Source organism: Saccopteryx bilineata, chromosome 4, assembly GCF_036850765.1.
Source record: "Saccopteryx bilineata isolate mSacBil1 chromosome 4, mSacBil1_pri_phased_curated, whole genome shotgun sequence".
Taxonomy (NCBI): Eukaryota; Metazoa; Chordata; class Mammalia; order Chiroptera; family Emballonuridae; genus Saccopteryx; species Saccopteryx bilineata.
Window position 1 is genome coordinate 9,485,948 of NC_089493.1, and position 25,811 is coordinate 9,511,758.

General features: G+C 53.6%; 1 protein-coding gene across 7 annotated transcripts in view; it reads left to right on the forward strand.

Moving 5' to 3' along the window:
* The window catches only part of SYNE3 (spectrin repeat containing nuclear envelope family member 3), a 92,065-nt gene that overhangs the window by 9,819 nt on the left and 56,435 nt on the right, over nucleotides 1-25,811 (forward strand). Inside the window, exon 1 of one of the 7 annotated variants that reach the window (XM_066277594.1) lies at nucleotides 22,371-22,477. The exons of 4 other annotated variants lie outside the window; for them this stretch is intronic. The gene's annotated coding sequence lies outside the window, so the exon portion shown is untranslated. Of the gene's footprint in view, nucleotides 1-22,370; nucleotides 22,478-22,677; nucleotides 22,697-25,811 lie in introns of those variants that run through there. 2 more of the 7 variants (XM_066277592.1, XM_066277597.1) reach the window with 2 other exon arrangements.

Sequence of the window (25,811 nt, forward strand, 5' to 3'; positions counted from 1 at the left end):
TCTTCCCGTCCCCTTAGCCTAGCCGGAGTAGCTGCTCAGTACATATGTACGGGGAGAGAGAATGAATGGATGGACAAATGCGTGAATGGATAAACGCATAGGGTGCCACCTGCGATTCCCGGCCCCGTTGACCGTACCAGCTGGCGCCTGTTGTGCCTTGATCGGACGCCAGCACCTCTCCGAGCACTCTCTGCCTTCTCTGCTTGTATCCTCACCACTGCTCAGGGGGTATGCTCTGATGCTCGCGTTTGACCGAGCGCTTAAATAACCTGCCCTCTGCTGCTCAGCCATGGAGTGGGGAGCCGACGCGGATTATCTGACCCCGGAGCTCAAGCAGGTGACACCGCCGACACTGGCCTCCCCTGCGGGGCGTGCGCTGGGCAGGACGTGGTGAGTCAGACGTAGACCTCGGCCCCCTCCCCAGGCATCTAGTTCTTTCTTTGCAAGCCCCAGTGGCCATTCCTCAGAGGAAATCCTTTCTGTGTGGCTGGCGTCACGGGCTCACTCAGGAGCACCCCACCCTGTCCACACCCTTTTGTCACTTGTTTCCAAGGAGCTGAGTCGATGGCTTGCTCACTAGCTGTCAAGAACTTGATGACCACAAGCCAGCGGTTGGAGGTTGGGTGTGAGCCAGGTGGGGTTGCCAGGTTAAATTCCTTTGTTCAGGATACCGGGTGGCGATCGAACCCGGCCTGCTTACCTTGCCTATTTACCTCTCGGCTGATTTCAAGCACAACTTTGCTCAGAAATAATTTTAGAAAACCGATTTTTTAAAATATGCCATCTTGTACTGTCTTTTGTCCTCACTTCCTTCTGGGTAAAACCACTCCAGCGCCTGGTGGCGTGCCGGGTGGCCGGGCTCAGGCTTTGCCTGTCCGAGTGTTCCTCTGGTGGGGTCTGGGGGTGGCCCTGAAGTTCCTACGTTTGTGCCCGACAGGAAGCAGGGGCGTGAGTCACACAGCCCCTAGCTGCAGCCAGCTCTGGACTGGGAGCCAGAGAGGCGCATGCTTGCGGCCGGCCCCTGGGCTCTTCCGCCGAGAAGCTGCCAGCCTCGGGCAGCCGCATTCCTTCACCGACTGACATTGACTCTGATGGGCAGGAAGGAGGACACAGAGGCGCGTCCCTGCCCGGTGGGTGGGAGGACTCTGGTGGGTGAGGTGGGTGCTTTAAACAGACTGACCTCTCCTGGGGAACAGTGACTCAGGAAGAGGGAAGTTTAGGGGAGGGACGGGGGGGGGGGCAGGAAGGACTCTTTAGTTTTGACAGAGAGCACAGTTTTCCTGGGCCTCAACCCCCGTCCCTGTGAGGCAGGGGACTGTGCCACACGCCCCGCCAATCCGTGACAACGTGCAAAGTGCTCGCCCGCCTGGAGCTGAAGGGTCCCTGCTCGGTTAGCCCACCGAGCGTGGGGTCACCTGTCTTCCTGTGTGAAGGACAGTGAGTCTGTTAAGTGTGGTCGGGTTCCTCTCTGCTCCTGATGCGGATGCTGGGGTCAGACAGACGTGGGCTGGGACCCTGGTTCTGCCACCTGGGCTGCCATCTCGGCAAGCCCCAGGACCTCCGTGGGCCTGGCCACCGCACTCGTTTGGTGGGGCTGGTCACACCTCCCCCTGCGGAGTCAGTGTGAGCAGCAGATGGGATGTCAGATGTATTAGTTCCCACCTGCAACTGGGTGCTTGGTCCCAGAAATTCTGGCTCCTCCATTCCCAGCTGCTCCGGTTACTCCCCACTTTCCCAAGGTGCTCGCCGGCTGCGGAGGGGGACGTGGTGACAATGTGGGTCACCCTTCCGCCTGCCTCTGCCCCTAGCGCTCTCAGTACTCGGATCCGACCCAGCTGTGGGCGAGGTGGCCTTGGCTCCTGTGTTCCTGGCAGAGAGACGCCCGTGCTCTGGAAGGTCCAGGCGGGCGATGGGCCGGAATCAACCCAGCCCGGCCCTTCCCCACTGCAGAACTCTTCTGATGGGTGTACCGGGTGCAGACCACACACCTGGCTCACTCATTTCCCTCCCAGCGCCCAGCCATCCCTAATGACCGATGCAACTTTCCTCTTTTATCGACAACCCTGTCACCACACCGTGCCACCACGCCAGGCCCTCACGACTTACTCCCCGCCCTTCTCCGCAGGGTCCTCCTGTGCAGTGCAGGCTCACGGGGTCAGATCTCTGAGTTTGGATGGGGCCCCTAGTGATTGACAGGATGAACGGGGTGGCACAAGGTCAAGGGTTGGAGAGACAGAAACTTCCTTCTCCACCGTGCTTTTGACTTTTAATCCTTCTGATTATGTGATGTCCTCACAATCACGGGGGATTCAGCTTAGGCCAGTGGGGGGATGCTGCACTCATCCCGTGTTTTAGTCTCCCCCGGGGATGAATGCGCAGGGCCGGCTGTGAACTACCGCGATTTGTCGGGAGACCATCTCCGTGTGGTCCTGGTCTGGTTCCCACAGCCCCGCAACACTCCCGGTCTTTATCTGAGAGCCCAGGTTCAAGCGAGCAACAGCCCCTGGGAGAGTTAAGCGTACATTGTTGTCTTTATTCTTTGTGACGTTCTATACACGGCAATTGAACCTGACCCTGGTTTTCTATGTAAGGTCAAGATAAGAAGTTTCCTTTGAAAATAACCTTAAGTTTAAATGGTCGAATTAGAAAAAAAAACAAAAAACGAATAAGAAAAAATAACAGTGCAAGTGTCCGCACATGTGGCCAAAATCGGGGATGCGAATCCCAAATGGCCAAAGTGTGTGAAAACATGAACTGGATGACCTCTCAGTGCCCCTCCAGGCCCGGCGTCCTGGGGGGTTAACGGGCGCTCGCCCTGGGCTGCCTAACAAGATGGACAGAGAACCAGGACCGTTTGTACCAGTGTCGGGACCCAGGGCCAAGCCGAGGCTGGCAGGTTCCAGGTGACTGTGCGTGACAGAGGTTTCCCCACCCTGCTTTCCTCAGTGACACCCCCTACCCGCCCCCACACATGGGCAGTCCAGCTGGTTCTCTCTGTTGCCACACACTTGCCTGTCTCCCCCCACCCCATCAGGTCACAGCGGCAGCCTGGGGGCTCCCTGTCCAGCGTTCAGGGATATTGTTTCAGAGATGTTGCTGCATAAATTCAGGGGATGCAAAGTTACAGGACCTCAGCACCTACCAGACCTCAGCACCCCCATGGGCACACGGGTAAACCAGGCCCCACCGAGAAGTGAGGAGCCTGCCGTCGTGGGCAGCGCCCAGCAGGGCTGGCCCTGAGCCGGACGTCTCAGACCGTGAAGGGCCCCCGTCCCGTCCCCTGTCCCCGGACCTTAAACTCTCCAGAAGGGAAACAGAGGCAGAATTTCAGGCGAACAGACGCTGCCTGGCCCTGGCTGGCTGTCCGGTGGCACCGTCCTGTAGTCCCTGGAGAGGGGACCCGCGTGCCTGCTTTCTGCGTGACCGTGGGAGGTTCCTGCTGCCTTCTCACCAGCGATGCCTCGTCACTTGGGATTCGCAGCAGGGCCCCCTGGGGAGGCGGGGAGCTAGATCCAGGATCCAGACACTGTCTCGGAGGCCACGGGCAGGTGTCTGCGAGGAAGTCCTCGCTGGTCGGGGAAGACATCGGCTACTTGGCAAACGCCACATAGAAGTCCGTCCGTAAGGAAAAGTGCGGAGGGCAAGCACGATGCAGCCACAGCCCTCAGCACTGGGAAAACTGCCTGCCCAGCCCATTCTGTGTACCAGGGACCGGGTGCTGTTTGCTGAAAGGAATCGGGTAGGATTTCCTGGCTCCCCAGACCTGGAGGAATGTGCTGTGCTGATATTTTCCTCGAGCTGATTAGTTGCCTTTGGTCCCTGGCACTTCTAGAACAAAGGTCAGCAATGTTTCTTCAGTAAAGGGACAGGTAGTGAATATTCTGGCTTTGTGAGCCACACAGGCTGCGCTGCGTTACCCAGTCCTTCCACGGTGTCTGGCAAACAGTCGTGGGCACCGTGTAAATGAACGGCCGTGACTGCATTCCAACAGAGCTTTCCTGCGGACACTGGAATTTGAATTTCATGCATAAATGGTTTGCAGGTCCCCTGTTCTAGAAGCCCTCTCCGTGGTGGAGGGGTGGGCTTGGCAGATTTGAGCAAGTCATTGTTCTTACCATGTTCGGTTATTCAAAACGGGGTTCTGAAACAGGTCTCCGCCTGTGCGTGCTGGTTAAAAGAGAAGCTGGCGTCAATGAATGAGTCCATTCACTCAGCAACTATTAACAGTCTAGAGGCAAAGAGGGGAGGACACAGGAGGGAGGACACTTGTCCTGTGCTGGCTGGGGAACCATGGGCAGGTGGCTTAACCTCTCTGAGCCTCAGTTCTTTTATCCATGGAGGCAATAATCATGGCACCTGCCCTATTAACAGAATAATCCATGCAAGACTTAGTGTACTCTTGGCACACTCTCCATGAAGGTTAGCTGTTTCCCCTCTCCTCTATAAAGAGTTCAAGAGTGAGGACGATGGCCGTGCTTTGTCCCTTTCTCCAGCGCCCCCGTACCGATCTTATTTGGCACTTCATAGGCCAAAAGTCCCCACAAGTTATAGAACTTGTCCAAGGTCATGAGAACATAATAAAGGGTGGAGCTAGAAGACTGTGTGACTTTCCCTATGACGCCCCTGCCGGGGACCTGAAGGAGATGACACCTAGTTTATTTCTAGGTGCTTATAGGAAGGCAGGGGCATTAATTCAATCATTAGCTTCTTTATCGCTGGAGCACAGCTCTTGTAACTCCTCCGTGCCATGCCTCAAATTCTTGGGGAGACCAACACTATTTGGGGGACCTCACAGACCTCAGGCATCTCGGGGAGGTGCTGAGCTGAGGGGTTTCTGTGAATAGCCCAGTGGGAAATTTGGTGCACTGCATGGAGCTCTGGCTAGAAGTCCCAGCCTAGAAACAGCCACCTGGGGAGGACTTTTCCAGAGGCCCCTTTGGAGAGCACGTCTGTGGTGTCAGTCTCTGCAGTGCTACTGGGAAAGGCTCTAGAAGGTCTGAGAAAACAGGATTCAGGGTAGCTGCATTTAAAGAATAGAATCATCAGGGTCTTGGGGGAAAAAATTACCAGAGATGCGTTCAGTTTTTTTAAAAAATTTCTTTTCCATTGATATGAGAGAGAGAGAGAAAGAGAAGCATCAACTCATTGTTCCACTTAATTATGCACTCATTGATTGCTTCTGGTATGTGCCCTGACTGGGGATTGAACCTGCGACCTCAGTGCACAGGGACAATGCTCCATCCATTAAGCCACCCAGCCGGGGCCTGACCAGTCTTATGCATTAGTTTCCCCTTCTGTGAAACAGGAGTAAAATGGCCTAGCTAGTTGCCTGTTGCCTGAGCCCAGCTCATGCTCATTTGGTGCCTACAATGGGCCTCCCTCTGAATGCACGGAGCAAGGCCGGGGAGGAAGGTGACCTTGGATGGTGGCGGCCTTGGGAGATACAGCTCAGACAAGGGACACGATGGAGGGATCAGAGTCTACAGCCGCTGCGATCAGTCGGCCAGCAGGGACAGTGGTCTGAGCACCCCTCGCACTGCGTGAAGACCAGACCAGAGCAGGGAAGACACCCAGGGATTGCACTTACCGGCCTGCTGTCCCTTGTAACCTGCAGTATCTCCTTCTCGGTTACCCAAGGAAAAGCTGCTCTTGGCACAGGCCGCTGGACACCCAGCTCCCACCTATGAGTGGCTGAGAGGTTGGGGTTGCGGGTGCCAGGAGTGGGGGGGGGTAATTGAGGAGAGTACATGCAGGTGGAAGTGGGTGTGACCAACTGTCCTTATTTGCCTAGACTGAGGGGTTTCCTGGGGCAGGGGACTGTCAGGGCTAAAGCCAGGAAAGTCTTGGGTATAGCAGGGCGAGTTGGTCAGCTTAGATCAGTCAGTCACACCACTGTGACCGTGGTGTTGGGCAGTCTGAGTCATGGCTGGACAGTGCAGCAGGGGTCATCTGTCCCCAGAGCCTCGTGCTCCCTCAGATCTGGCTGCCCCTCCTCCTTCCTCCCAGAGCCCCTGTGCACAGAGAGTCACTGCTCTGCTGTCCCCCAGTCTGTGAGCACCCTGAGGCAGAAACCGTGCCTGTCCTCGGGCCAGCCCCTGCCTGTCCCCGAGCGCAGAGCCTTTAATAAATGCTGTTGGAGGAATGGATGACATTTTCTACCTTCAGCTCCATGCTGGAACACTTACTCAGGTGCTAATTCTTGCTTTGCCACTTTGCACATGCTGTTCCTTCTCTTGCATGCCCTTCCCTCCCTTGGCCGCCTCTGATGTGACTCTTCCCACCTCTGCCTTGTCCCTCTGAGCTGAACCTTGCTCATCTCCCTAATTGGGCTTTGTTTATGCATCCACCCACTGTGAGCTCATCAGGGGAGGTCGCCAGCCTAGTGCTTTCTCTGCCCCCCTTGGCACCAGGAGTCGCTCTGGATGTTGTTGAAGGAATGAATGATTGAACACGTAGAGAGAGATCCACTCATTCACTCACTGACCACCTCCTTGCGGTGGACCTATTGTGTGCTAGGCAGTGAGATGGGAGCAGCGAACGCGACGGGCCAAGTCTTTGCTCTGAGGGAACTTACATTCTAGAAGGTTCTAGAGTCATGTACATTCAACAAGGTCTCCTGTGCTCTGAGGAGAATGCCAAGGAGAAGGCAGGGGCTTGGTTGCTCATAGGCTGAGGGTGGAGGCTTTCCCTGCACGGAGGGAGCTGGCTCAGGCATCCTTCCTATGGAGGGTGAAAGAACGCCCCAATGCCCCTTCCCCGGGGTGGGGCAGCCCTCCTGGAGTGCGGTCAGCTCAACTGGGGGGGGGGCTTTGCTGTTCACGCACAGCCTGTGAGCTGTCAGTCCCTTCAAGGAAAGCCCTCAAAGCCAGCATAGTGTGTGAGGAGGGGAAACACACCTTAGAAAGTCCAGCGTGTTTTGTGCCTGGCGTGGGAGGCTGAGCACGTGTTGCCCCCACACCCCCCTGGCTGGGAGTACAAAGACCAGGCTCATGCTCATGTGCTGGCCTCTCTTGTTTCTCTCCCCCAGCTGCGTGGGTGGCCTCTCTGGGGCAGCAGCAGTAAGGGACATGGGCTCTACTAAGGGACTGTTGGGGAGACCCAGGAACCCAGGGTCCTCCCGTGGGACAGAGATTAAGCTCCGTACTGGCCCTGGCGGGGGCGCCGCAAGGGACAAGGTCACGCGGGATAATGAGGGTGACAGTGCTCGGTCAGCTGCCAAGTGCTGCACACACAGTGGAGTATTGTCCTCGGGGGCTGACGGGGAGCTCAGCCCCAGACACGCTCCCCTCCAGGAGGGAGGATGTAGCCTGCGCTTGGGAAACACGCCCCTCCCCAGAGCTCCAGCGGACGGCTTCTCCCTGCCGCCTGCTGCAGGCTGCCTCTGGTGCGGAGGCTGGGAGTTTAGGGTGGCGCCTCTGAGTCTACACTCACCCCTTGCTGGTAACACCCTCATGTTTTGACCCCAGAGAGCCTGGCCAAACAGCTCCTTTGGTTAGAGCATCGTCTGGACACCCAAGGTTGTGGGTTCGATTCCCAGTTAGGGCTCATACAAGAATTAACCAATGAGTGCATAAGTAAGTGGAACAACAAATTGATGTTTCTTTCCCTCTTTCTCTCTCTCTCTCTAAAATCAGTCATCAATCAATCAATCAAGTTTTAAGAAGTTAAAAGCAAAGATCAGCCTCAGGCTGGGTGCCCTTGTCTTTACACAGACACATCATAGACCTGGCGTCTCCAAGCCCTGGCAGGAATGGGCGTGTACTAACTATAATCTGCACAGCCTGTTAACAAGTGACCTTAGACTTCAGAGAGGTGAAAGTTCCTGGAGGGAGGGGGTGTCTCAGAGGTACTCTAAGGCTTTCAGGTACATTTAAAGCAGGAGTTAGTGACGCAGAGGACGGACTCTTTTAGATAGATCAGTGGACATCACCTTGCACCAGCAAAATGGGGATGATCTTAACCTCTCGGGCTCTGCTAAGGGACTGCTGGGGAAGACAAGCAGGGTTATTTGCAGTGTAACCTTGGGCAGTTTACTTAACCACTTTGAACCTTGATTTCTTTATCTATAAAAAGAAGACAAGCATTCGCACTAAACAGTGGCCACAGACCTCAGTTAATGTGTAAACACCTAACACAATGCTTGTACTTAGCATTGTTATTTCCCAGGGGCTACCCCTGAAAAATCCTGGAGGGCTTCCTGGAGGCAGTGATGCCAGAACTGATGGTGAATGTAGCCAGGTGAAGAAGAGCATCAGGGGGAAAAGCCCCAGGGAGCTCATGCTGCAGGGAGAGGAGAAGGAGGTGAGGCTGCAGAGATGGATGAAGGCCTTCGACTTCAGCTGTCTCACTAAGCATCTAAGCATCGTGGACTTTCTTGGGTGGGGACTATGGAACACTGGAGGGTTTAAGTCAGAAAGTATCTTGACCCTGACCCCTTGAATGCTCCTTTCTGCCAAAAAGAGAGGCTTTTGGTCCCTCTGCCTCCTGCAAGACTGGCGGGATCCCGGGGAAGGAGTTGACAAAGCCTGGCGCCTGGGCCTCCAGAGCCGGGCTGGATTTGGCTCTTGCAGGGCTGTGGGTCTCCCCAGGGGTTAGTCCAGCCACGAGAACTCACTCCACCCAAGAACGCCCACGTGGAATGGACCCGGCCTTTCTCGGGCTGTTCTTCCTCCAATACAGCTGGAGTGCCTTTTATTAACTGAAAAGCAAGGTTCAAATTGTTCTGTGTCATTTTATAAACCAAACCGGAAAACTGTGTGAGGGCATTTTTCTTAGCTGGAAAGTACAGCGTGCTGGATTTTTTAGTCTGCCTTGTTTCTGGTGACAACATCGGCCCAGCGTCTGCAGGATCTGGCCCATGTGGGTCCATGTGGGTCTGAGAGGCAGCTTCTTTGCATTGGGGCCTACTGTGCCCCAGGCCCAGTGCTAGAGGGTACCACTGTGTGCTTGTGAGGACCACTGCCATCCTCACTTTATAAACAGGGAACTGAGGAACAGAGAGGTTAATATACTTTCACAAGATTGCACAGCTAATAGACGAAGAAGCCAGATTCAGTCTCAGACTGGCCATACTTCAAAGTCTCTACTTTTTCTGTATAGTATAATATGAACACTAGGCTTTGTTAGCATAATTATATTCATTTAAATTTTTTTTAAATTTATTAATTTGAGAGAGAGAGAGAGACAGAAACATAGACCTGTTTCTGTCTGTGCCCTGGCCAGGGATCGAACCAGCAACCTTTGCATATCAGGACAATGTTCTAACCAACTGAGCTATCCAGCCAGGGCTCATTTTAATTTATTTTGAAAGTCTAACAGAACGGCGAAATCTCTTAATTTGTTATTAGAATGTATGTAATATTAAAGTTCTTTATTTTTTAAAAAAAAAAACTGTTACTACCACCTGAAGGAAATTGAAAATTTAAAATTGTACCTACGATTCTATTGCTTTAAGAGAACTCTTTTTCCAAACTCCTTTAGATTGTCGTCTTTTTTGACAGTTTGTGTGTAATTTGCACAATGGGTTGGGGGTTGGCAAACTACAACCCACGGGCCAGATCCCCATGTGTTTGTAAAAAAGTTTCTGGCACATAGCCAAGCTCATCATTTACATATTGTCTCTGTTTTCGCACCCCAAGTGCAAATCCGAGTAGCTGTGACAAAGACCAGATGGCTTGCAAAACCTAAAATACTCCGATCCTTTCCAGGAAAAGCTTGCCGACTTCCGGCTGAGTGCTCACAGAATTTTGCAACATACTTTTTTACTTTTCCTCTCATTAGCCACCATGTTAGTCCATGGTGTTGCCACATTTCTCACTGGGAATGCCCAGAATATTCCACGGAGTGGATATCACAAGATTTTCCTTTTTGCTGGACTGTTATATCACATCTTTATTTTTTTTTACTCAGAACCAGAGGCGGATTAAGGTTGGTTGAGGCCCCAGGTGCAGAAGAAAATATTGGGCCCCTTAAAAAAAGGAGAGAGAGACAGGGAAAATAAAAATACCTGTTAACTATATTTTTAAATAAATAAAAAATATTATGTGCTATTAATGTTAAAATTGCACATATGAAACCAAACTGGGTGTCATTAGAAAAAAGTGTAAAGTTGGGGTTCAGAAGTCGGGGCCCAGAGCGCGTGCCTGGTGTGCCCACCATTAAATCCGCCTCTACTCTGAACAGTCACCTTGGCAAGGTGATTATTTATTTGAAACACTTAAAGAACGCCTACTCTAAGCACTTTACCACTGTAACTCAATGCGCAGGTCAGCGGTAAGAAGTGCATGTTATCACGACCCCGTTTTACAGATGAGAAGGAGAAGTCAGAGGCGTTACATCCACTTGGCTCTGCCTCTGCCTGGCAGGCTGGATCCTGGCGTCAGCCCCTCTTTAGGATGCGTCCCAGAAGAGGCAGCACTTTGTAAAGACTCTGGGGTAGGGTGGGAGTTCAGGGCAGTGACTCACCAGGAGGGAGCCCCGCAGTGCCTGGCCCCACCCAGCCACCCCACGTCACCGTCACCCAGATCTGGTTAAGTCTACGGGCCTCCTTGGTCCAAGCTAGGCAGCGAGGGCCGCAGGACCACAAACTTTGTTTCTTTGTGGATAACGGCACAGGGAAGCAGGCTGGCGGCTGACACTGATGAGAACACGCAGGGCCCGAGAAAATGCTGGCCCTGGCCGGGAAATCCCGCCTGGGCGTGACGCTGCACGAGCAGACCGGGGGCGCGACTTGGTGGGCGGAGGGGCCCAAGGCTGCTCGGCTGTTAGAAATAACAGGTGCGTTTGCCAACGTGCTGGTTGGACTGAGAAAACAGCAACAATAAAAATTCACCCTAACTGTCCAGCAAAATGGAGAGGACTAAGGAAGGAAGGACACTCAACCATGGAATTTTCTGGGTCATTTACAATGAGAAATTTTTTTAATTTTCTTTTTTTTTATTAATTTTAATGGGGTGACATTGATAAATCAGGGTACATATGTTCAGATAAAACATCTCCAGGTTATTTTGACATTTGATTACGTTGCATACCCATCACCCAAAGTCAAATTGTCTTCCGTCACCTTCTATCTGGTTTTCTTTGTGCCCCTCCCCTCCCCCCACCCCCTCTTTCCTTCCCCCCTCCCCGCGGTAACCACCACACTCTTGTCCATGTCTCTGAGTCTCATTTTTATGTCCCACCTATGTATGGAGTCATATAGTTCTTAGTTTTTTCTGGTTTACTTATTTCACTCAATATAGTGTTATCAAGGTCCATCCATGTTGTTGTAAATGATCTGATATCATCATTTCTTATGGCTGAGTAGTATTCCATAGTATATATGTACCACATCTTCTTTATCCAGTCATCTATTGAAGGGCTTTTTGGTTGTTTCCATGTCTTGGCCACTGTGAACAATGCTGCAATGAACATGTACCTCAAAAAATTAAAAATAGAACTACCATATGACCCAGCAATCCCTCTACTGCAGTGGTTCTCAACCTTTCTAATGCCGTGACCCCGCAATACAGTTAGTTCCTCATGTTGCGGTGACCCCAAACCAAAAAATAATTTTGGTGGCTACTGCATAACTGTAATTTTGCTACAGTTATGATTCAGAATATAAATACCTGATATGCATTATGTATTTTCCGATGGCTTTAGGCGACCCCGCTGGGGTCACGACCCACAGGTTGAGAACCGCTGCAGTCTACTGGGTATGTACCCCCAAAACTCAAAAACATTGGTACATAAAGACACATGCAGACACATGCAGAGAAATTTTCTTTTAATGTTTATTTTATTGACTTCAGAGAGAGAGGGAGGGAAAGAGGGAGACAGGAACATCGATCCGCTCCTGCATGTGCCCCGACCGCGGATCAGACCGTCCACCTCTGTGCTTCGGATGATGCTCCAACCAACGGAGCTACCCAGCCAGGGCTACAATGAGAAATACTGACGAGTAACAGCACCATGGGTCGCCCGTGGCAAGCTTGTTTTCAGTCTTCTCGGAGTCAGGGGGCCTCTGGGAAGCTGATGAGACCCGTGGCCTCCCTGGGGGGCTGAGCACACACAGGGTCCCAGGGGCTCGTGGAGCCCCCCTGCCAGTCCAGGGCCGTGCACACGTCAGGGAAGGCGGGTTTAAGTCGTTGGTCCGCAGAGACGTTCTGAGAAGTGAATTGAGTGAGTGCTGCCCATGGAACCTCTGTGACCTGTGGATGCCGGCAGGCCTCAGGTTGAGCAACGCCACGGTGTAGAGATGGGGGGGGGACTGCTCTGAACGCCGGGCCCATCTTCCAAAAGAGGAGAGGGAGGCTGAGGGGTCAAGTCACCCAGGAGCACCCGATTTGACCCGATTTATTCATTGCTATGATCTCCGGCACCAACCTCAGGGTCCAGCGTAGAGTAGCTGCTGAGACAAGATGTGTCGGAAAGGAATGAAGCGTCTCCCAAGCTTTGGAAGGGAAGGAAATCGGGCCTGGTGTGGTTCCGGGCGGAAAGATGAGATGAGCCCAGTCCGACTCTCTGCCTGTCACTTGAGGTCTTGGAGGGACGCGCCTTCCACGTGGGTGGGATGAGAGGGCACCCAGCGGCAGAGAGTCAGAGCGAGCTGGGTTTTTCTCAGCCGTCAGTTCCGGAAACCCCAGGCCCAGGGCCCCCCGCAGCTGGGATGGGTGTGGCTGTCCGGCCTGATTTACCCTGGAGACCTGGCTGGAGGCATCGCCAGGCCCATCAGCAGTGACCCCAAGCCATGCCCGCCTTGTGGGCTTGTCCCCGTATCAGGCATGCTCACCGTGGAGGGAACAGCCTGGGCCGGGCTCCCTGCGAGTCTGAGCCGCTGGGGTTTACCCCCCACCCCACCTGCCTCTGCTGTCAGTCGGGTGTGTGATGGGAAATCCTGTCTGACTCAAAGAGGAAGCCTCTTCTTTTGCCTTCCTGACTGACTTCCTCATTCTGCTGGCCACCCTGTGGTGTGGCACAGGGCTGGGGCCCGACGGGACCGCGCTTGTGCCCGGCTGTACACCTCAGTGGCAGGAGAGTGGGCCCCTCTGAGCCTCAGTTTCCCCACCTGTACGGTGGTGCAGCCCCCTCCATCTTGGTAGTTGGCGGGTCAGGAATACACAGCATTTGCCCAGTGCCTGGTCCAGGGCAGGTGGCCTCACATGAAAGAGCTTTTGGTGACATTTTTCCCCAACCCACAGGAGTCTCCTTTGGCATTTGAAGGTCAGAGACCCAGAGTGACCTTGACACCCATGCAGGGTCTGATGAGCCTGGTGGGGACAGGGTAGGAGCAGATGGGACATTTATTACCCATCAAACAAACAGCATTGGCCATGCTGCAGGCTGGGTGTTTGCTGGGAGAGGGCGGGGCCATGCGGACAAGCTTCCAGGACAGAGACTGCCGTGTGTGTGTGTGTGTGTGTGTGTGTGTGTGTGTGTGTGTGTGTGTTTTCAGGGGGGCCGCTCTGCACAGCTCATCAGATGTTTGCAGGTTCAGTCAGTTGTTGAGAAAAGATTCTCTGATTTGACCTCCTGGCCTCTTTCTTTCTCTTTCTTTCTTTCTTTCTTTCTCTTTCTTTCTTTCTTTCTTTCTTTTTCTTCTTTCTTTCTTTCTTTCTTTCTTTCTTTCTTTCTTTCTTTCTTCTAATTTCTTCCTTTCTTTCCTTTATTATTATTATTATTTTTTTGGGGTAGGTTTTCAATAAGAAGAATGCCTTATGGATGGATGGCACTTTACAAGGCATTTCCAAGCATGTGACCTAAGGTGTCATGTTGCAAGGAGCCAGCTTGGTCCAGTGTGTTCCCAGGTTGATCAGATGCTGCCTCGGGCTGCTTGTGTGTGTGTCACCAACTAGAACATGCCACTCCCTTGCTCCTAGACCCTCACTGGCTCCCTGCTGCCCACAGACTGAAGCCATGCACCCCTCTGAACCCCCTGCAGTGCAGGCCTCCCCGCCCACCACTCCAACGCTGCTTCCTCCGGCTCCCTTCGACAGTTCCCCGAACTGGGCCTTGCACTTTCTCACCTCCCAGCTTTTGCTCATGCTGGTCCATCCACTTGTCATGCCTTTTCCCACTTCTCATGTTATCCAGACCCTGCTCATCCTCCACCTCTCGGCCAGGGTGTCCCCTCCGCTATGAGCTCCATTCTCTGGGCTCTCAGAGCTTGGGCATGTCTCTGCGTTTGCACATCCATCACAGGAACCTCATTTAGAGTCACGCAGGCCAGGAGCTTTGTCACCCGCAGGCGCCTGGCTCAGCACCCGCGCATCTATGTTGAAGTCAGAGGGTCTTAGATTTGACTGTCTCTCAACCATGAAACTTCTCTCGTCTCGGGTTCCTCCTCTGTAAAATGCAAGTGAATACTAACACCTCTCTGTCAAGTATAAAACATGTTTTTATCATTAACTCGGAAAATGCTGCTGAGTTGAATTAAAGAGCATCTCACAGGGATTCCGAATACCAAAGGCAGTTTCCCTGGGCTGGGAGCCTGTCGCCCAAGGCCACCTGATGCCTCTGAGGGCCTCCCTGAGCTTAATTTCCTCCGAAGCCGCCCAAGGTCAGTGGGCTTCCCGTGGTCAAGGTTGTCTTTGGAGGCCACGCCTCCCGCTCCCAAGCCAGCACTTGGTCTGTCTGTCCTATCCGGCTTCCTTCTGTCTCTCTTTTGAGAAGTAGAGTTCGCTTTCTGTTTAATCCATTGCTTGATCTGAACCTTTCATGCCGTTCATATACTGCCTGTAAGGCCCGCCCGGGCCCCGGGACAGTGTCGGGCTCTCCGAACCAGCCTGGCTAAAAGCAGCTGGGTCAGCTGTAGCTGGAGTCCAACGGTCCCAAGTTCAGTCCCAGCTCTGCCTCTGGAGCAGTCACAGTGACCAGCTCTGAAACCTCCAAGTCAAGTCGTTTCACCCCTCCGAGCCTCGGTTTCCTTATCTCTGCAATGAGGACAGGGACCGCGACCTTCCAAGTCGCCTTGAAGATCAGGCGAGGCAGCGAGTGCCTGGAAGGGGAGGAGTGAATTGATTGGCACTTAGTCCAGGCTCAGTGAGCGGAAGGCCTGCTCTCTGTTCTGAGAAAGATCTCAAGTTGCCCCGTAGCCCCCGGCGTGCCAGCTCACCATGGGTAAGGTACGGAACAGGCCGCCTGGGCTGGGTAGCGCACCTGCTCGTGCACATCACTGGGGTGTGCGAGTGTCTTGGAAGCCTTTTGGTGGGTATATTTTTAAGGAAATTCAAGCAAAGATAGTTGGTTAAAGTAGGTCACTTTGCATGGGCTTCGGTTTTAGGATTCTAATTTTTTTTTTTTTTAAGAAAAACAGCCTTATTGGGCTATAGCTCACGTAACATACAATTCCCCCATTTAAAGTGTGCAATCCTATGCCTAGTTTATTCACAGTTATATAACCATCACCACTTTCATTTTTAGAACATTTTTATTACCCTTAACAAAAACTCTGCACAGCCCTGACTGGGAAGCTCAGTTGGTTGGAGTGTCATCTCAATATGCCAAGGTTGTAGGTTCACTCCCTGGTCAGGGCACATACGAGAGTCAACCAATGAATGCATGAATAGGTGCACCAAGCTGATGTTTCCTTTTCTCTCTCACATGCTCTCTCCCCCCCTTCCTCTCTCTATAAAATCAATAAATAAATTAAAAACAGAAAGAAACCCTGCACAACCCCTGCCCTAGGCAACCACTGACCTACTTTCTGTCTCTACCAATTTCCTGTTATGTGGAATAATTTCCTGTAAATGGAATCATAAAATGTGGTCTTTTGTGGTTGACTTTTTCCTTTTAATATAATGTTGGCAAGGTTCATCCATGTTGTAGCATTCATCAATATTTCGCTCCTTTTTATTGCTGGATAACATTCTATGGTATGGTTATAACACATTGTATTTGTCCATTTATCAGTTGATGGACATTTGGGATTTTTTTCCACTATGTGTGTGTGTGTGTGTGTGTGTGTGTGTGTGTTTTGGTCTTTTTCCCCCTTTTTTTGACTAGCATGAATATTTGTGTACAAGTTCTTTGTGTGAGCATACACTTCCATTTCTCTGGTAGATACCTAGGAGTAGAATTGCTGGGTCCTATGGTAACTATGTGTTTAATCATTTGAGGAACTACCAGGCTGTTTTCCAAAGTGGCTGCACCATTTTATATTCTCACCAGTGGAGTTGAAGAGTTGCAATTCTCCTCCTCACCAACAGTTTGTTGTTATCTGCCTATTTCTCAGAACCATCCCAATGGGTGTAAAGGAGTATCTTATTTTAGTTTTGATTTGCATTTCCCTGAAGGCTAGCGACACTGAGCATCTTGTCATGTGCTTATTGGCTCTTTGTATGTATGTCCACTGAAGAAATGTCTCTTCAGATTTTTTTTTCTCATTTTATAATTAGGTTATTTGTCTTTTTCTGGATGCAAGTTCTTCATTAGTTATATGACTTGCAAAAATTGTCTCCCATTCTATGAGCTCTCGTTTCACTTTCTGGTGTCCTTAGAAACACAAAAGTTTTACATGTGATGAAGTCTTTTTTCTCTGTTTTTTTCTTCAGTTCTTATCCTTTTGGTGTCCCAGCTCAGAAACCATCACCTAGCCTAAGGCCAGCGGAATCTGCGCCTATGCTTTCTTCTAAGGTTTTTATAGTCTCGGCTCTTACAGGTTGGTTTGGATCAATTTAGAGTTCATTTTTTGTACTTGGTGCGAGGTAGGGGTCTATCTTTATTCTTTTACATGTGGCCATCCTGTGGTCTCAACACCATTTTTTGAAAAGACGATTCTTTTAGTCTTTAAGACTAAATGACAACTTTAAGTTTTATATTGGCACCCTTGTTAAAAATTAACTGTCTACAAATAAGACACTGATTTTAAAAAATATGTGGGTCACTTTGAAGAAATATAATGTTCCCCATTAGAGGCACGGGATATCTTTATACTAAGATGAGTCCTGGCCACAGGTCTGGCCCTGAGCTGCTACCGGAGCTTGTGTGGGTCTTTTTTCTTCTCTGAGCCTCAATCTCTCCATTGATAAAATGGCAGAGCTAGATAAAAAGGGTTTCTAAGAAGTGCTCTAACTGTGACATGCTGAGACTCGACTCAAGGAGGTTTCTACAGGACGTTTCATTGGGCTCCTTGAGGTGTTCCATCACCCCATGAGGGTCAGCCTGAGATAGGGAGGCAGTCTCAAAGCTGGGGCACTTCCAGCAACTCCCTACCCTGGCCTGGTGAGGCGAGAGCCAGCCCTGCCTCTCCAAGAATGTTGGCATTGTGCTTGGTTAGTGAGCAGCACTGTTGTCCTCCACACTAGCTGTGCTCCCGACCAGGGTATAGGGAGCAGATGACACACAGCCTCTGCCCTTGGGGTGACCATCTAATGAGAGGACAGACACATCAACAACAGTCAGGGAGCTGAGTGGGGGGGCGTGTGGGCTGGCTGCAGCTGCAGTGGGTGGATCCAAAACACAGCTGTGCAGATGAGGCCACCTGTGGACACTGGCCCGAGTGTTAACACTTATCTGCACAGCTGTGTTAACACTCGGGCCAATCTGAAGACTGCCAGGTTGAGCTGAGGGGTATCACCACTGTAGGGAACCGTCCACAGCTCTTGCTTCCGCCATCCAAGCCACAGCAGTGACCTTCCCCACTCTAGCTCCCCAACCAGCCCTGACATGCTGACCAGGTGGGTGCTGACCGCCTGTCTGCAGCCATGCTGCTGTGGTCACAGGGAAGCCTCGTGAGCCAGACTAGCCGAGTTTCCGTCCCAGTTCTGCATGTTTTGGGGAAAGTTATTTAACATCTCTGTGCTTTGCTTCCTTATCTGTAATATGGGGTTAATAATAGCCCCTACCTTATAGGACATCTGTTTCCAAAGCACTGTAAAGTTGGAAGTGTAGCTTGGAACAATGTAGCATTGACTCCAGCATGCTGTATGCCCCACTGTAGGTTATTATAGCCCAGGGCTCTTGCATGTTGTAACAATTGCCTTTAAGTTGGCAGAACAGAAGATGATCATTACAGTCCTATGCATCTGATAGAGCTCCGAGTTGCCCCTGCTAACAGGAAGCGCTTGTTGGGAGCTTAGAAAGCCCCACCCACCCCCTGCACACATGAGGGACTCCATTCATGTACCTGTTTTTACAAGCTCTTGGCTGTCAGTCCACGGTGCCTGGTTTTGTTTTCAGAGAACCGCCTGTTTAAGGAGTCCTCTGGCAGTGTCCTTGCGATTGGAGCAAGTTCCTGTGGCCTGTGCGGTCTCCCTGTCACTCAGTATCTCCCAGCTTAGCCTCCCGTTGGAGCTGAGCACACCAATAGCGTTAAAGTAGGAGGAGCCTGGGAAGTGATTATAGCGCAGAGCCTGGGAGCTCAGTTAAGGGTGTCCTGACTTACCTGCACCAAAGTCAATCAGACAGTTCTCCACCCGGGACAGCAAGTGAAAACCACAGTGAGATATCACTGCCCTCTGATTCGAAGGGCTGAGATTAAAAAGACACCACAGGGGAACGTGCTGGAACCAGAACCCCCACACTGCTGGTGGGAGTGTGAAGGCGGGGGGGAATGGCCACTTTGGAAAACAGTCTGGCAGTTTCTTAAAAATGTAAACATCCTCCTATGGGTGATTCAGCCCCGCCGCTCCTAGGCATTTCTGCAGGGGAAAGGAAAAGCTATGTCCACACACGAGTGTTCAGAGCAGCTGTACCCGGGATAACCCCAAACAGCCCATCGGTGGGTGAGTGAATAAACAGCATGCAGTCTGTGTACACTGCGGAATATGGTTCTGCAACAGAAGGCAGCGCACCATTGATACAAGCAACAGCATGTCTGAGTCTCAGAGTAATTATGCTAAGCGAAAGAAGCCAGAAAAAACAGTGTGTACCGTATCACCCATGTGTGTCCAACCTCCAGAAAATGCAGACTAATCCCGAGAGGCAGGGAGCACGTCAGCAGCACCCGGGGCAGGGTGCGGGCAGGCGGGAGGGATTAGAAACGGGTTCAGGGAACTTTTGGGGTGGTGGACGTGTTCTCTGTTTTGATTGAGGTGATGCTTTCAGGGGTGTATATTATGCCAAAACCTGTCAACTTGTACAGTTTAAATGTGTATATTGTTTCTCAAAATTATACCCCAATAATAGCGGTTAGAAGTAAAAAGCACCCACCGCTAGTCCATCAGCCACTACGATGAGTCTGTGCCCTCCTTCAGAGAACCCGCGGGTTTGTGCCAACAACAGGCAGAGTGAAGTCCAGACAGTGCAGTCAAAGTGCTGCGTCCCGTCCTGGGTCCGTGCTTACGGACCGCCGTGCCCCTCCCCCCGGGGCACCAGGTTTCTCACCGTGAGGGGGGACCAGTCATTGTACCTGCCTCCTGTGGCTGTCGTGACGAGAACGTGGGGGAATCCACGTAAGGCGCTCGGTAAACATGGGAGAAACGGCAGCTGCACAGCCCCATGGGGACCCAAGGAAGGGAGGCACTGTTTCTATTGGTGGTGGGGAGCGGGAAACGGTCCCCCTCTGAGTGGCTGCATCTTGAAAGGGGGACAGGGAGGCGTCTTCTGGAAGGAGGTGTGGAGGGGTGGTGTGGGGGAGGACTTACCAGGCAGAACTAAGCTGCGGGGGCAGCACCCAGATTCCAAGCATCTGGAAACATCGTCCGCGTGGTGCAGCTGGTGCACGGGGACCAGGAGCACCCTGGCGAGCTAGGGCCGTGGGATTAGGTGGGCACACTCCATCCTTGAGGGTCCCGAGTTTACAAGTGAAAACCACAGTGAGATATCACTGCCCTCTGATTCGAAGGGCTGAGATTAAAAAGACACCACCGGGGAACGTGCCGGAACCAGAACCCCCACCCTGCTGGTGGGAGTGTGAAGGCGGCGTGGCCACTTCGGAGAACACTGGCTTCAGCCTCCAGGACGGGGTTTCTCCAGCTGGGGTCTGAGGAAGATTTCTCCAGAGAAGTTTTGAAATTGTCATCCAGTAAAAACAAACTAAATATTAAAAAGCCCTATATGATGGTGCAATGCTTTTGAGTAAGAAGACAAGTCATGTAGCTGAAAGCTCTCATTTCCAGGGTCTTCCTTGAGAAGAGTGAGACTGAGAATATATTGTTTCAGCCATAGTCTTCTTTTATTATTATTATTACTATTATTTTTAAAGTTTTCCGGAGTTAGAAGTGGAGAGACAGACAGACTCCCACATGCGCCAGGCCGGGATCCACCCGGCATGCCCACCAGGGGGCGATGATCTGCCCATCTGGGGCCATTCTAACACCTGAGGAGGAGGCCATGGAGCCGTCCTCAGCAGCCAGGCCAACTTTGCTCCAATGGAGCCTTGGCTGCAGGAGGGGAAGAGAGAGACAGAGAGAAAGGAGAGGGGGAAGGGTGGAGAAGCAGATGGATACTTCTTCTGTGTGCCCTGGCCGGGAATCAAACCTGGGACTTCCACATGCCAGGCCAACGCTCTACTGCTGAGCCAACCGGCCAGGGCAGCCATAGTCTTCTTTTAACAAGGGCCGTTCACATGTTGGATTCAAGGGCCACAGGAGTGTGGTGAGGTGTGTGTGGTCAGACCTGCTCCCTTGGGCTGCGGCCCAGACGTCCAGAGCGGGGGGTGCTGGTTCCAAGGAAGATGCCAGGCGGCCAGGCAGGTCTGGCAGGTTCAGGGATGACTGGCTGTCCCGTGTTGAGGATTTCTACCTGAGAGAAGGTGTGAGGCACTGAGGCTTGGCAGGTGGCTCTGATTTCTAGGGCTAGTAACAGGTCTGGAGAGGGACATGTGGGGACTTCTGTCACTGCCACGCTGTCACGGACACTGCTGTGGGTCACTAGGGAAGGAAGGTGAGGGCAGGTGCAGGGACAAGGGTCTGACATGCTGGAGGCTCAACCCGATCATCTCAGGAGCAGACTCGGGGGCTGGAGTGGGACCTGAGCTTGCTGAGTCACAGGCCAAGGGGAGCGCTCGGTGCAGGTGCCCGAGTGCAGGTGCCGGTGTCCTTGCTGAGTCACAGGCCAGGGGGAGCGCTCGGTGCAGGTGCCCGAGTGCAGGTGCCGGTGTCCTTGCTGAGCTCAGAGCTGGGCCACCACCCACAGTACAGAAACCCAACACCAACCTAATGCTCGCTTTTCTGAGTCAGAGGCCGGCAGGTGCTGTGACTGGACTTCCCAACCTCACACCTGTGGTCAGAGGCATTCAGTGTCCCGCCAGGCCCAACCTCACACCTGTGGTCAGAGGTACTCAGTGTCCACCAGGCCCAGACCGGTTCCCTGATGTCTGCCTAGTGCTCTCTGACCTGCAGCTGATGGCCAGTCCCTGCCTCCCAGACCCTGACCGCCCCCACCCACACTGCCAGCTGCCGGCTGTGACCTGTGGCCAGCCCCCCCCACACACACACACACTGCCAGCTGCTGGCTGTGACCTGTGCCCCCCCCCCCCACTGCCAGCTGCCGGCTGTGACCTGTGCCCCCCCCCCACTGCCAGCTGCCGGCTGTGACCTGTGCCCCCCCCACTGCCAGCTGCCGGCTGTGACCTGTGGCCATCCCCCCCCCCCCAAAGCACAGCAGGGAGCCCTAGAGCTGAGGGCCCCTCCCTTTGGTGCCTCTCCTTTCTGGGCAGCCTGGCCTCCACTCCCCTTGCTGAGCAGTCTCCATGTCACCCCCTTCTCTTGGCTGTCCTGTGTCTTTTCCCCCCTCCCAGACTTCTGGACTTGACCATGCATTGCCAGGCACAGCATTTCCCGGGCAGAAATCTTGTCCCTCAGACTCCGCCCTTTGATGGAGAGGGTGGGTTTAGCTGATTTCAGCGTAATTGGAAATGGTGTTGTATGGTCAAGGGACGCGGGGAAGTTGCTGGGCCAGGGAGAAGCCGGCCCTCCCCGCCCAGTATCGTTTATCAGCGGCGAAGAGCGGATTGAAAACCCCCGCCAGCCCTTGTCGTGAGAGCAGCCACTGGCCCACCCCCTTGTGGTGGACTGTCACGTGGCAGTGTTTACAACCCTGTTCCAAAGCAGGGTTTCTGCTGGTTGCAAGCCCGTGGACAGTGGGCGGGTTGTGGCGCCCAGCGGTCTGTGTGCCAGGTGCAGCCTGTGGTCACTTCTAAGGTGGGATACAGCCTGGTCATTGTCCCCAAGTCTGGATTCCGCTACCTTGGAGGGTTGTTGTAAGATTAGAAAAGACGGTGTCAGCTCCTGGTCTGTTGATGCATCTGGATGCTGCTGCCACAAGTTCTTGACTTGCCTTTTTATACACTTTGCTCTCAGAGGCTCCTTCCATAGACACCACGTGACGGAGAACCACCCAGGACCATCCTGTGCTCTGAGCGATGGCCTCTCCAGAACATGGTCTGCTACAAGTAAACAGAAACGACCGGCCCCAGAATGCACTTGGAGTGACTGTTGGGATTAAAGCCAGCTGCGCGCTCGGCTCCTGAAATTCCATCTGCGTGTACGGGAGCGTGGGGACGGGAAGCATGGAAACTGTGTGGCATGGCAGGGCTGAGTCACGGGAAAGCCGAGTGAGTCACGGGATGGGGAGGACACCCGGGCCTGGCCGTGGGGCCGGTGTGCGGTGGGGGCCCCTGGCCAGGTCGGCGGAGCAGGCACACCAGGCTGCCGCTGCCCCCGGGGCCTGCCACGGGAGCTGGGATTTGTGTGGCTCTGACTCCTGAAGACTTCTGGGCCCCAGGACAAAATGCCACTGAGCAGCAGGGTTGGCACAGGGCCTCCTGGCCAAGGTACCGTGTGACTGAGGCTGCCTGGCAGCTGGGAACCCAGTTATTGTCTCCAACTCTGGATTCGTAAGCTGAGGCCCTGAGTTATGCCCAGAAGGTGGCTTTCTGGAACTTAGATGCTCGTGGATGGGAGACAACCACAGAGGGTGGGCTGTCCCAGGCTCCCCACATGGCGTGGGCAGCTCCCAGGGGGTCCTGGGGCATGCAGGCAGGAGTGTGGACGCCAGGTAGTGCCATGGTATTTAAGAGCAGAGCCTCTGGACGCGGGCTGCCCTGAGTTCAAGTCCTGCCCCTGCTATTCAACATCCCTCTGACTCTGGGAAGGCTTCCTATATGGTTGATCCTCAGCTTTCTCAGCGGTGAAGTAGAGATAATAATAAGCACCTCGCTGGGTCTTTACAGGATGAATGAGTTAAACCTTTATCATGGGTTCGGGCTCACACAGAATGCGGGTACACGCTGGCCGTTAGGGTTAGTTTGGTTAATCCGGGACCCGCCCCTTTTGGCAGGAGGCTACTGGCTTCACTGAGTCTCGGTCTCCATCTTTATAAAGAAGAACCGGTGACACCGACCACGTAACAGCCACTCTCTGAACCTGGCGTGCCCCCCTCTCTTTGCCGGGGGGGGGGGGCGCGGTTTCTGTGTCCTGTGTTAGGAGTGTTCCCTAGTGGGATTTGTTTGGGTCCTAAGCAGGATTCTTGGAGTGTCTGGATCACCAAATGGCAAAGTGGCATTGTGGTATTTGCACATTCCCTGGACTGGGTTAGAGGGACTGAGGGAGGGGCTGTCTCAGCCTGCCCTTGTGGGGTGTCTGCCCCTTACTGGTGACACTGCTGCGCCAGTGGGGACCTCCAGCCTGCAGCCTCAGCGTCACAGGCCCAGGAAGGAGAAGGAGTGGGGGGAAGCGGCCGACCCCCAGGGTGCAGTGTCCTGAGCCTCAGCTGGCAACTATGGCAGCTCCAGCCTGTGGCGGTCAATGTCAGGAGTGTTTTGTTGGTGCCAGATCCCTGTTGTTTTTCCTGCAAAGCTGGTTCCCCAGAGACCAAATTGCAGCTCAGCCAGTTGCTCAGGGGGCCCAGAATCAGGGCAAAAGGAGCTGCTTCCTTTGTAGTTTCCAGATGGACCGCCTGTGTGGTCCTGGCCCAGGGGCCCTCACGTCCACTGCTCCTGTCCCTCTCCCTGCTCTGGTCCCCGGAGGGTCAGCCCCTGGGGCTGTGGAGCCCAGGCTCCTTGTGCTGGCCCAGGGGTGTCTCCCACAGTCGGACAGCCAGCAGCCTCCCCCTCACCCCGGCCGGCCGGGGCTGTGTCTTCTGTGGGGCCCCAGCTCCTGCTGCTCAGTGGCTTGCAGCCTGAGTCTGGTAACACCACCTCCGCTCACCATCCCTCCAGCCTAGAGGGGGACATGGCTGACCTCTGGGTTCCTTTTTTTCTCCTGTCAGCTTTACAGCTGGACTCAGAGAGGACTCCCTCAGCCTGGTTGGACCCTGACCTTGTCCTCCCAGCTCTTCTTGGTGCCCCGATGGGCAGCAGAGTGGGACCTGGTTTGGGAGTCACTGTGGTCAGTGAGACAAACATGGGCTTGGGAACCCAAGAGAACCAGGTTCAAATCTTAGTGCCACCACGATGGCTCTGTGTCCCCTGGCCGGCGACTCCACGGTCAGTGTTCTTGTCTGCGATTGGGAAGGGGATGGCAGCCCAGCCCTCCGCACACCTGCGCCTGACCAGGTGCCCCACGAGGCCCCGCAGCATTCTGAAAGGACGGCGCTAGTGGAGAGGAGGAGGCGCTGTGGGGTCCCCCACCCCCACGCACCCTGCACAGCCCGGCAGGAAACGCCCCCGGCCCCCTCTGCCGCCTCCTTCCTGACCGCGGCCCGCCTCTCAGCCCCTGGACGCAGAGGACTGAGTGGGCGACGTGTAGACCAGTGCCAGCCCCGTGCGGGCTGCCCGTCATCGTCCTGGAAATGCCAGCGCCTCCTCTTCCCTGGCGCCTTTTCGGTTTAGGTCCAGGTCACGTTTTCCCGCACCTTTCCGCACACTGCACTTTTTAAGTGACATTCCCGCCGCTTTATCCACCCTGAGCCTTCCCTGTGACTCAAACTAAACTCTCCCCCTTTGAGGCTATGACTCAGGCTGGGAGCTCAGATTCTGGAAACTTCTCAGCCTCCCCCAAAGGTCACCCGCACCATCCCGTTCCTGGGGAAGCCGTGTCCCCAGCCGCGCGCCCGGGGGTCTTGCCCGCCTTCTCTGAGTGTGTCAGTGCCAGAGGCTGATGGCTTTCGACCCAGGTTTCACCAGAGGGCGTGCTCTGTATTGACCGTGCCATCGTCTGCCCTGACCCAACTTCTCTGTCATCGGGGAAAAATAAAATCATTGCTCTTCTGGCTGTCATTTGTTAAAACTTCACGGCTGCTGAAAACCAAGGCTGTTTCCTTTCTAACCGTCTCCTCCATCAGCCCGATGCCAGCTCCAGCCTCCACCAGAGCGGGCTGCGTCTTCCTGCCCGGCCCTGGCTGACTCCGCGGGGGCAGCCCAGAGACACGCCTGCAGCCACACCCAGGGCTTCTTCTAGAACTTGGAAATGGAAATAGCTTTTTTTTTTTTTTTTTTTTTATTAAGCCTTGGAACATATTTTTTTCTTTTTGCTAAAATGGTTGGGACCCAGACCAGCAGGAACAATACAAGTCCTCTGGCTTCAACGCCTGCCCTTGCTCAGCCGGGGTGGCTCCCTGCAGGCCTGGTTGTGGCCTTAGACCATCTATAGCGAGGGCCGTGGACGGGCCGTGGACGACAGCCCGTAGGCCACATTCAGCCAGCAATCTGTTTGGGTGAATATAGAACGATTTTTGCGTTTTTAAAGGGTTATAAAATCAAAGAAGAATACGCAACAGAGACCATATGTGGCCTGCAGAGTCTAAAAATATTTACAGTCTGACTCTTAACCAAAACAGTGCAGCCCCCTGCTAATGTGAATGGTCCCCAGGGGCTGCTTCCTTGGAGGGGACCTTGGCCTGCCTTAGAAGGGGGCAGGTGCTGGCTGACAGGGGGCTTCCTGAGGAGAGGGGGGCCAGGGACAGATCAGGCTGACAGTTGGAAGGCAGAACCCGCTCGCCCGGCCCAG